Here is a 9444-nt window from a genome sequence, read left to right as displayed (position 1 = left end):
CAAGAACTCCTTTCTTCTGATTTGTCCCATTGTTCATAGGATTCCTTTCAGAAGTGTACATGAATTGGTTATTTGCAACCATTTCAATTAGTTCTTGAGCTTCTGTAGGCGTCTTCTTCAAATGAAGAGATCCTCCAGCGGAGCTATCCAAAGACATCTTGGATAGTTCAGAGAGACCATCATAGAAAACACCTATGATGCTCCATTCAGAAAGCATGTCAGAAGGACATTTTCTGATCAATTGTTTGTATCTTTCCCAAGCTTCATAGAGGGATTCTCCATCCTTCTGTCTGAAGGTTTGGACTTCCACTCTAAGCTTACTCAATTTTTGAGGTGGAAAGAACTTTGCCAAGAAGGCATTGACTAGCTTTTCCCATGAGTCCAGGCTTTCTTTAGGTTGTGAGTCCAACCATGTCCTAGCTCTGTCTCTTACAGCAAAAGGGAATAGCATAAGTCTGTAGACCTCAGGGTCAACCCCATTAGTCTTGACAGTGTCACAGATTTGCAAGAATTCAGCTAAGAACTGATGAGGATCTTCCAATGGAAGTCCATGGAACTTGCAATTCTGTTGCATTAAAGAAACTAATTGAGGCTTAAGCTCAAAGTTGTTTGCTCTAATGGCAGGGATAGAGATGCTTCTCCCATAGAAGTCGGGAGTAGGTGCAGTAAAGTCACCCAGCACCTTCCTTGTATTGTTTGCATTATTGTTGTTTTTGGCTGCCATGTCTTCTTCTTTGAAGATTTCTGTTAGGTCCTCTGCAGAGAGTTATGCCTTAGCTTCTCTTAGCTTTCGCTTCAAGGTCCTTTCAGGTTCAGGGTCAGCTTCAACAAGAATGCTTTTGTCTTTATTCCTGCTCATATGAAAGAGAAGAGAACAAGAAAATGTGGAATCCTCTATGTCACAGTATAGAGATTCCTTGAGGTGTCAGAGAAGAAGAAAAATAGAAGGAAGAAGGAGAAGAATTCGAACTTAGTCAGATAGAGTTCGAATTGTGCATTGAGGAGGAGTGGTGCTCCATAAATAGAAGGATGTGAGAAGAGAGGAGGAAATTTTTCGAAAATTAATTAAAAAGATTTTAACAACATTTTGAAAAACTTTACTTGATTTTCGAAAATCAAGAGTGGGAAAGAAATCAAGTAATTTTTGAAAAAAAAATTTTGAAATTAGAATTTAAAAAGATATGATTGAGGATTATTTTGAAAACAATGTGATTAAAAAGATATGATTGAAAAGTTATGGTTTTAAAAAGATATGATTGAAAAGATATGATTTGAAAACAGTTTTAAAAAGATTTGATTTTAAAAATTAATGACTTGCCTGACAAGAAAAGATATGATTCAAACATTAAACCTTTCTCAACAGAAAAGGCAACATACTTGAAATGTTCAATCAAATCATTAATTGTTAGCAAGTATCTTTGAAAAAGGAAATAAATTGATTTTGAAAAAGATTTGATTTTGAAAAACTTTTGAAAACTTAAAAAAAATTGATTTGAAAACAAAATCCTCCCCCTTGTGCCATCCTGGCGTTAAACGCCCAGAATGGTGCACATTCTGGCATTTAACGCCCAATGCACTACCTTTTTGGGCGTTAAACGCCCAACCAGGCACCCTGGCTGGCGTTTAAACGCCAGTCTGTCCTTCTTCACTGGGCGTTTTGAACGCCCAGCTTTTTCTGTGTAATTCCTCTGCTGCATGTTCTGAATCTTCAGTTCCCTGTACTATTAACTTGAAAATAGAACCAAGATCAAATAGACAATGCATGCAAGACACCAAACTTAAAATTAGACACTATACTCTAACAAGAAACATAAAATATTTTTGGTTTTTTTATGATTTCGAAAAATTTTTTTGGATTTTTCGAAAATTATATGGAAATAGAAAATAAAGGTTTCAGAATTCTTAATTTGGATTCCAGGAATCATTGCAATGCTAGTCTAAGACTCCGGTCCAGGAATTAGACCTGGCTTCACAGCCAGCCAAGCTTTCAAAGAAAGCTTCGGTCCAAAACACTAGACATGGCCAATGGCCAGCCAAGCCTTAGCAGATCATTGCTCCAATAGCAAGATTGATAGAGATCAATAAGCTCTTGTGATGATCAGTTGAAACCTCGGTCCAATAAGATTAGACATGGCTTCTCAGCCAGCCAGATTTCAACAGATCATCATGAAACTCTAGAACTCATTCTTAAGAATTCTGAAAAATACCTAATCTAAGCAACAAGATGAACCGTTGGTGCGCGAAATTGTGATCACTACAACTTCACACAACTAACCAGCAAGTGCACTGGGTCGTCCAAGTAATACCTTACGTGAGTAAGGGTCGATCCCACGGAGATTGTTAGCATTGAAGCAAGCTATGGTCATCTTGTAAATCTTAGTCAGGCAAACTCAAATGTATATGATGATGAACGAAAATAACAGAGAAGATAAGGATAGTGATACTTATGTATATCATTGGTGTAAGAGCTTCAGACAAGTGTATGAAGATGCCTTCCCTTCCGTCTTTCTGCTTTCCTACTGCCTTCATCCAATCCTTCTTACTCCTTTCGATGGCAAGCTCGTGTAGGGTTTCACTGTTGTCAGTAGCTACCTCCCATCCGCGCAGTGAAAGCTAATGCACGCACTCTGTCACAGTACTGCCAATCACCGGTTTGGTTCCCTCCCCTACCGGAATAGAATCACTCTTTTGCGTCTGTCACTAACGCCCAGTAGGTTACAGGTTTGAAGCACGTCACAGTCATTCAGTCATTGAATCCTACTCAGAATACCACAGACAAGGTTAGACCTTCCGGATTCTCTTGAATGCCGCCATCAGTTCTTGCCTATACCACGAAGACTCTGATCTCACGGAATGGTTGGCTCGTTTGTCAGGCGAGCACTCGGTTGTCAGGCGATCAACCATGCATCGTGCAATCAGGAATCCAAGAGATATTCATTAAGCCTCAGATGCTTGTAGAACAAGAATGGTTGTCAGTCACCTTGTTCATGGGGTGAGAATGGTGATGGGCGTCAATCATCACCTTCATCATGTTGAAGAACAAGTGATATCTTGGTAAAAGAACAAGCGGAATTGAATGGAAGAACAATAGTAATTGCATTAATACTCGAGGTACAGCAGGGCTCCACACCTTAATCTATGGTGTGTAGAAACTCCACCGTTGAAAATACATAAGAACAAGGTCTAGGCATGGCCGAATGGCCAGCCTCCCAAAGAGGGTTCAATCATAAAAACATGATCAAAAGGCTCTCTCTAATACAATAGTAAAAGGTCCTACTTATAGAAAACTAGTACATAGATGAGTAAATGACATAAAAATCCACTTCCGGGCCCACTTGGTGTGTGCTTGGGCTGAGCAATGAAGGAATTTCGTGTAGAGACTCTCCTTGGAGTTAAACGCCAGCTTTAGTGCCAGTTTGGGCGTTTAACTCCCAATTAGGTGCCAGTTCCGGCGTTTAACGCTGGAATTTCTTGAGGTGACTTTGAACGCCGGTTTGGGCCATCAAATCTTGGGCAAAGTATGGACTATTATATATTGCTGGAAAGCCCAGGATGTCTACTTTCCAACGCCGTTGAGAGCGCGCCAATTGGGCTTCTGTAGCTCCAGAAAATCCACTTCGAGTGCAGGGAGGTCAGAATCCAACAGCATCTGCAGTCCTTTTGAGTCTCTGGATCAGATTTTTGCTCAGGTCCCTCAATTTCAGCCAGAAAATACCTGAAATCACAGAAAAACACACAAACTCATAGCAAAGTCCAGAAAAGTGAATTTTAACTAAAAACTAATAAAAATATAATAAAACTAACTAGATCATACTAAAAATCTACTAAAAACAATGCCAAAAAGCATACAAATTATCCGCTCATCACAACACCAAACTTAAATTGTTGCTTGTCCCCAAGCAACTGAAGATCAAATAAGATAAAAAAAGAGATATGCAATGAACTCCAAAACATCTATGAAGATCAGTATTAATTAGATGAGCGGGGCTTTTATCTTTTTGCCTCTGAATAGTTTTGGCATCTCACTCTATCCCTTGTAATTCAGAATGATTGGCTTCCTTAGGAACTTAGAATCCAGATAGTGTTATTGATTCTCCTAGTTAAGTATGATGATTCTTGAACACAGCTACTTATTGAGTCTTGGCTGTGGCCCAAAGCACTCTGTCTTCCAGTATTACCACCGGATACATACATGCCACAGACACATAATTGGGTGAACCTTTTCAGATTGTGACTCAGCTTTGCTAAAGTCCCCAATTAGAGGTGTCCAAGGTTCTTAAGCACACTCTTATTTGCCTTGGATCACAACTCTTATTCTTTCTTTTTCTTTCTTCTTTTTTTTTCGGTTTTTTTTTTCTTTTCGGTCTTTTTTTTTTCTGCTTTTTCTTGCTTCAAGAATCATTTTTAATGATTTTTCAGATCCTCAGTACCATGTCTCCTTTTTCATCATTCTTTCAAGAGCCAACATTCATGAACCACAAGTTCAAAAGACATATGCACTGTTCAAGCATACATTCAGAGAACAAAAGTGTTGCCACCACATCAAAATAATTAAACTATTATAAAATTCAGAATTCATGCAATTCTTTCCTTTTCAATTAAGCACGTTTTTATTAAGAGAGGTGATGGATTCATAGGACATTCATAACTTTAAGGCATAGACACAAAGACACTAATGATCACAAGACACAAACATGGATAAACATAAGGCATAAAAATCGAAAAACAGAAGAATAAAGAACAAGGAAATCAAGGAACGGGTCCACCTTAGTGATGGCGGCTCTTTCTTGCTCTTGAAGATCCTATGGAGTGCTTGAGCTCCTCAATGTCTCTTCCTTGTCTTTGTTGCTCCTCCTTCATGATTCTTTGGTCTTCTCTAATTTCATGGAGGAGAATGGAGTGTTCTTGATGCTCCACCCTTAGTTGTCCCATGTTGGAACTCAATTCTCCTAGGGAGGTGTTTAATTGCTCCCAATAATTTTGTGGAGGAAAGTGCATCCCTTGAGGAATCTCAGGGATCTCATGGTGAGAGGGGTCTCTTGTGTACTCCATCCTTTTCTTGGTGATGGGCTTGTCCTCATCAATGGGGTATCTCCCTCTATGTCAACTCCAACTGAATAACAGAGGTGACAGATGAGATGAGGAAAGGCTAACCTTGCCAAGGTGGAGGTCTTGTCCGCCACCTTATAGAGTTCTTGGGCTATAACCTCATGAACCTCTATTTCTTCTCCAATCATGATGCTATGAATCATGATGGCCCGGTCTATGGTAACTTCGGACCGGTTACTAGTGGGAATGATTGAGCGTTGTATGAACTCTAACCATCCTCTAGCCACGGGCTTGAGGTCATGCCTTCTCAATTGAACCGGCTTTCCTCTTGAATCTTGCTTCCATTGTGCGCCCTCTTCACATATGGTTGTGAGGACTTGGTCCAACCTTTGATTAAAGTTGACCCTTCTAGTGTAAGGATGCTCATCTCCTTGCATCATAGGCAAGTTGAACGCCACCCTCACACTCTCCGGACTAAAATCCAAGTATTTCCCCCGAACCATAGTGAGATAATTCTTTGGATTCGGGTTCACACTTTGGTCATGGTTCTTGGTGATCCATGCATTGGCATAGAACTCTTGAACCATCAAGATTCCGACTTGTTGAATGGGGTTGGTGAGTACTTCCCAACCTCTTCTTTCGGATCTCTGGCGGATCTCCGGATATTCACCCTTTTTGAGTGAAAAGGGGACCTCGGGGATCACCTTCTTCAAGGCCACAACTTCATAGAAGTGGACTTGATGCACCCTTGAGAGGAATCTATCCATCTCCCATGACTCGGAGGTGGAAGCTTTTGCCTTCCCTTTCCTCTTTCTAGAGGTTTCTCCGGCCTTGGATGCCATAAACGGTTATGAAAAAGCAACGCTTTTACCACACCAAACTTAAAATGTTTGCTCGTCCTCGAGCAAAAGAAGAAAGAATAGAGTAGAAGAAGAAGAAATGAGGAAGAGGGGGAAGGTTTGTGTGTTCGGCCAATAAGGAAAGAAAGGGTGTTTAGGTTGTGTGAAAATGAAGGGTTGAAGAAGGTATATATAGGAGAGAGGGTGTAATGGTTCGGCCATGGATGTGGGTTTGGGAGGGAAAGTGGTTTGAATTTGAAGGGTGAGGTTGGTGGGGATTTATGAAGGATGGATGTGAGTGGTGAAGAAAGATGGGATTTGATAGGTGAAGGGTTTTTAGGGAAGAGGTATTGAGGTGATTGGTGAGTGGGGGAAGAAAGAGAGAGTGATGGTGGGTCCTGTGGGGTCCACAGATCCTGTGGTGTCAAGGAAAAGTCATCCCTGCACCAAATGTTGCTCAAAATCACGTTTTGAGCTATTTCTGGCGTTAAACGCCGGGCTGGTGCCCATTCCTGGCGTTTAACGCCAGGTTGTTGCCCTTTACTGGCGTTTAACGCCAGTCTGGTGCCCCTTTCTGGCGTTAAACGCCCAGAATGGTGCCAGACTGGGCGTTAAACGCCCAACAGCTAGCATTACTGGCGTTTGAACGCCAGCTTCTTCTCCTCCAGGGTGTGCTGTTTTTCTTCCTGTTTTTCATTCTGTTTTTGCTTTTTCATTGTTTTTGTGACTTCTTATGATCATCAACCTACAAAAAAGATAAATAACAAAGGAAATAGTTAGCTATAAAACATTGGGTTGCCTCCCAACAAGCGCTTCTTTAATGTCATTAGCTTGACAGAGGACTCTCATGGAGCTTCAGAAATGATCAGAGCAATGTTGGAGCCTCCCAACACCAAACTTAGAGTTTGAATGTGGGGGTTCAACACCAAACTTAGAGTTTGGTTGTGGCCTCCCAACTCCAAACTTAGAGTTTGACTGTGGGGGCTCTGCTTGGCTCTGTTTTGAGAGAAGCTCTTCATGCTTCCTCTCCATGATGATAGAGGGATGTCCTTGGGCCTTAAACACCAAGGATTCTTCATTCACTTGAATGATCAACTCTCCTCTATCAACATCAATCACAGCTTTTGCTGTGGCTAGGAAGGGTCTGCCAAGGATGATGGATTCATCCATGCACTTCCCAGTCGCTAGGACTATGAAATCAGTAGGAATGTAATGGTCTTCAATCTTCACCAAAACATTCTCTACAAGTCCATGAGCTTATTTTCTCGAATTGTCTGCCATCTCTAATGAGATTCTTGTAGCTTGCACCTCAAGGATCCCTAATTTCTCCATTACAGAGAGGGGCATGAGGTTTACACTTGACCCTAAGTCACACAAGGCCTTCTTGAAGGTCATGGTGCCTATGGTACAAGGTATAGAAAACTTCCCAGGATCTTGCCTCTTTTGAGGCAGTTTCTGCCTAGACAAGTCATCCAGTTCTTTGGTGAGCAAGGGAGGTTCATCCTCCCAAGTCTCATTTCCAAATAACTTGTCATTCAGTTTCATGATTGCTCCAAGGTATTTAGCAACTTGCTCTTCAGTGACATACTCATCCTCTTCAGAGGAAGAATACTCATCAGAGCTCATGAATGGCAGAAGTAAGTCCAATGGAATCTCTATGGTCTCATTTTGAGCCTCAGATTCCCATTGGAACTCAGAGGAGATTGGTACACGCTCACTGAGGTCTTCCTCAGTGGCGTCCTCCTCTTCTCTTTCCTCTCCATATTCGGCCATATCTATGGCTTTGCACTCTCCTTTTGGATTTTCCTCTGTATTACTTGGAGAGTGCTAGGAGGGAGTTCAGTGACTTTCTTGCTCAGCTGACCCACTTGTCCTTCCAAATTTCTGATGGAGGACCTTGTTTCATTCATGAAACTTTGAGTGGTCTTTATTAGATCAGAGACCATTGTTGCTAAGTCAGAAGTATTCTGCTTAGAACTCTCTGTCTGCTGCTGAGAAGATGATGGAAAAGGCTTGCCATTGCTAAACCTGTTTCTTCCACCATTATTGTTATTGAGACCTTGTTGAGGTCTCTCTTGATTCTTCCATGAGAAATTGGGGTGATTTCTCCATGAAGAATTGTAGGTGTTTCCATAGGGTTCTCCTAGGTAATTCACCTCTTCCATAGAAGGGTTCTCAGGATCATAGGCTTCTTCCTCAGATGAAGCTTCCTTAGTACTGCTTGGTGCATTTTGCATTCCAGACAGACTTTGAGAAATCAAATTGACTTGTTGAGTCAATATCTTGTTCTAAGCCAATATGGCATTCAGAGTGTCAATCTCAAGAACTCCTTTCTTCTGACTAGTCCCATTGTTCACAGGATTCCTTTCAGAAGTGTACATGAATTGGTTATTTGCAACCATTTCAATCAATTCTTAAGCTTCTGCAGGCGTCTTCTTCAGATGAAGAGATCCTCCAGCAGAGCTATCCAAAGACATCTTGGATAGTTCAGAGAGACCATCATAGAAAATACCTATGATGCTCCATTCAGAAAGCATGTCTGAAGGACATCTTCTGATTAATTGTTTGTATCTTTCCCAAGCTTCATAGAGGGATTCTCCATCCTTCTGTCTGAAGGTCTGGACTTCCACTCTAAGCTTACTCCATCTTTGTGGTGGAAAGAACTTTGCCAAGAAGGCATTGACTAGCTTTTCCCAAGAGTCCAGGCTTTCTTTAGGTTGAGAATCCAACCATATTCTAGCTCTGTCTCTTACAGCAAAAGGGAATAGCATCAGTCTGTAGACCTCAGGGTTAACCCCATTAGTCTTGACTGTGTCACAGATTTGCAAGAATTCAGCTAAGAACTGATGAGGATCTTCCATTGGAAGTCCATGGAACTTGCAATTCTGTTGCATTAGAGAAACTAATTGAGGCTTAAGCTCAAAGTTGTTTGCTCCAATGGCAGGGATAGAGATGCTTCTCCCATAGAAATCAGGAGTAGGTGCAGTGAAGTCACCCAGCACCTTCCTTGCATTGTTGGCATTGTTGTTGTTTTCGGCTGTCATGTCTTCTTCTTCTTTGAAGAATTCGGTCAGGTCCTCTAAAGAGAGTTGTGCTTTGGCTTCTCTTAGCTTTCTCTTCAAGGTCCTTTCATGTTCAGGGTCAGCTTCAACAAGAATGCCTTTGTCTTTGTTCCTGCTCATATGAAAGAGAAGAAAACAAGAAAATATGGAATCCTCTATGTCACAGTATAGAGATTCCTTGAGGTGTCAGAGGAAAAGAAAAGTAGAAGACAGAAGTAGAAAATTCGAACTTATCAAAGAAGATGGAGTTCGAATTTTGCATTAAAGAATAGTGTTAGTCCATGAATAGAAGGATGTGAGAAGAAGGGAAGTAATTTTCGAAAATTTAAGTAAAAGATTTTGAAAACATTTTGAAAAACACTTAATTGATTTTCGAAAATAAGAGTGGAAAAGAAATCAAGTGATTTTTGAAAAAGATTTTGAAATTAGAAATTAAAAAGATTTGATTGAAAACTTATTTAAAAAAAAAAAAAGATGTGATTGAAAAATTATGG

At 40.8% G+C, this 9444-nt stretch overlaps 2 non-coding genes across 2 annotated transcripts; both read left to right on the top strand.

Moving 5' to 3' along the window:
• The first annotated feature begins 211 nt into the window (after positions 1-211).
• On the top strand, positions 212-319 carry LOC130953838 (small nucleolar RNA R71). The gene has a single exon (XR_009075999.1). It is a non-coding gene; the product is annotated as a small nucleolar RNA R71 (small nucleolar RNA).
• An 8100-nt stretch (positions 320-8419) lies between these two features.
• LOC130953382 (small nucleolar RNA R71) lies at positions 8420-8527 on the top strand. The gene has a single exon (XR_009075553.1). It is a non-coding gene; the product is annotated as a small nucleolar RNA R71 (small nucleolar RNA).
• The last annotated feature ends 917 nt before the right edge of the window (positions 8528-9444 follow it).

The sequence above is a fragment of the Arachis stenosperma genome, chromosome 9 (assembly GCF_014773155.1).
Source record: "Arachis stenosperma cultivar V10309 chromosome 9, arast.V10309.gnm1.PFL2, whole genome shotgun sequence".
NCBI lineage: Eukaryota > Viridiplantae > Streptophyta > Magnoliopsida > Fabales > Fabaceae > Arachis > Arachis stenosperma.
Note: the sequence above shows the minus strand (reverse complement) of the source record. Positions and strands in the feature narration are given on the sequence as shown.